A 2,471-nucleotide genomic window follows, 5' to 3' on the forward strand; every position below is an offset into this window, starting at 1 on the left:
AAACTCAATGAGGACGGTTTGGTCACGAGGAACAAAGCCAGATTAGTGGCTCAAGGTTACAAACAGGAAGAAGGCATTGACTTTGAAGAGTCATTTGCTCCTGTAACCAGGATTGAAGCCATTAGGATTTTTCTTGCCTTTGCTGCTTTCAAAAATTTCAAAGTTTTTCAAATGGATGTTAAAAGTGCATTTCTGAACGGTGATATACGTGAAGAAGTGTACGTTGAACAACCACCTGGTTTTAAGAACGCTGCATTTCCAAACCATGTATACCGGCTGAACAAAGCTTTATACGGTCTAAAGCAAGCACCAAGAGCCTGGTATGATACATTAACCGCATTCCTATTAGAGCATGATTTCACCATCGGTTCAGTGGATAAGACCTTGTTCAAATTTGAAAAGAAGGAACATATCCTACTTGTTCAAATCTATGTAGATGATATTATTTTCGGTTCCACCGATCCAAAGCTCTGTGACAAGTTCTCAAAAATGATGACTGACAAATTTGAAATGAGTATGATGGGAGAATTGAGTTTCTTCCTAGGTCTTCAGGTTAAGCAACTCAAGGAAGGAACATTCATCAGTCAACCTAAATATACCAAGGAGCTTCTGAAGAAATTCGGTATGGACACCTGCTCCTCGGCGGCCACTCCAATGAGTTCATCCATTAAATTGGACAGAGATGATGAAGGGCAATCAGTAGATCAGATTGCATACCGGGGCATGATCGGCTCCCTGCTGTACCTGACAGCGAGTAGACCGGACATCCTGTTTGCAGTTGGTGTATGTGGGAGATTTCAAGCAAATCCAAAGCAATCCCATTACACAGCCGCAAAGAGGATACTGAAGTATCTAAAGGGCACACCTGATGTCGGTCTGTGGTACCCAAAGGACTCATCATTCAATCTAACGAGCTACTCAGACGCAGACTATGCAGGCTGCAAGATTGACAGAAAGAGCACCAGCGGAACATGTCAGTTCCTTGGTGACCGACTGGTGTCATGGCATAGCAAGAAACAGACATCGGTGGCTACATCAACCGCAGAAGCTGAATACTTGGCGGCCGGAAGTTGCTGTTCTCAACTTCTCTGGATCCAACAGCAACTGAAGGATTTCGGCATCATAGCCGAAGAGTCTCCGATCTTCTGTGACAACACAAGTGCCATTGCGATTACATACAACCCGGTTCTCCACTCCAGAACCAAGCACATCGATATAAGGCATCACTTCATTCGAGAGCATGTCACGCTGAAGCATATCCGGCTGGAATACGTACCGACAGACCAGCAAGTAGCCGATATCTTCACAAAGCCTCTACAGGAAGCTAAGTTCTCTCAATTCAGACTTACTCTCGGTTTAACCGACATCAGTCAGATCCTTCCTAAGGATGCTTAAAAGGAAAACCGGCTTCGACAGATAAAACAGGTAGTTCTTCTCAAGCTGTTGACTTTTGAATTCTCAAGATGCCTATGGAAGAACCGCCCGGCTCATCAGAAAGAGTAAACCGACCGGCTACTTGGTGGAAACACCAACTAACCGCATCGGGATGAACAACTGATGACAGACCGGTTCGGAAGCAGGTCATCCCAGATTATTTGAATTTCACAGATGTGGAACAACTACCAATGTTTGTAGATATCTGTCCTCAAAATGTTGCCTTTTCAAAGAAAATTGGTCGCGCCTAAAAAGACGTGAAGATCTTTTGATATCTTTCATGGTTCAGGCCTATGACCGACACCTAGACTGCAAACATACCCATTTTGGTGAAAAACATTTTATCCTGCAGTTAATACATGTCACTCCATTTAATGCCTGGACAATAGGTTAGCCCCTAAACTAGTATTTAAGAGAGGGAAACGCTCACCACAAAACTCACAAGTCACAAGAATACTCTCTCACTAAGGCAAACTAACCATGTCTCAATTCCCAAACATCCTCCAAGTAGATTTTGAATCATGTACCGGTACCGAACACTATGAGGTGTATCGGATGATTAAGAAATTAGAAGACACCGGTCTCCAGTATTTTCTGGATGATAAGCAAATCATCTACCCTGCATCCGTCATGGAATTCTACTACAATGCCAGGGTATTCCAGGGCACACCCCATTTTGAGACCCACATCCAATCCAAAGTTGGGGGGGTAATTTTCGACTTCACCGAGCAGGACTTTGCTCGATGCTTCAGTCTGCCTAAACAAGGTATCACAGACCTCAACCCTCCAGCCGACATTAAGGCTGAGGTTTCCCTAGCCTTTGCCCGGTCGGATGAGCCTGTCAACGACCGTGGCTCCAAATCTCTCTTGAGGGCTGAGTACCAGCTCCTCAATGATATAATAGGAAGGGGCATCTTTGGAAGAGATGTCACCAACACCTATTGCGTGGCAAGTTTTAATATGATGGCCGCAATCATCACCGGCACACCGGTAAACTGGTCCCGGGTGCTGTTCGACACCTTGGTTTGGATGATTAA

Source organism: Impatiens glandulifera, chromosome 8 (assembly GCF_907164915.1).
Source record: "Impatiens glandulifera chromosome 8, dImpGla2.1, whole genome shotgun sequence".
Classification (NCBI taxonomy): domain Eukaryota; kingdom Viridiplantae; phylum Streptophyta; class Magnoliopsida; order Ericales; family Balsaminaceae; genus Impatiens; species Impatiens glandulifera.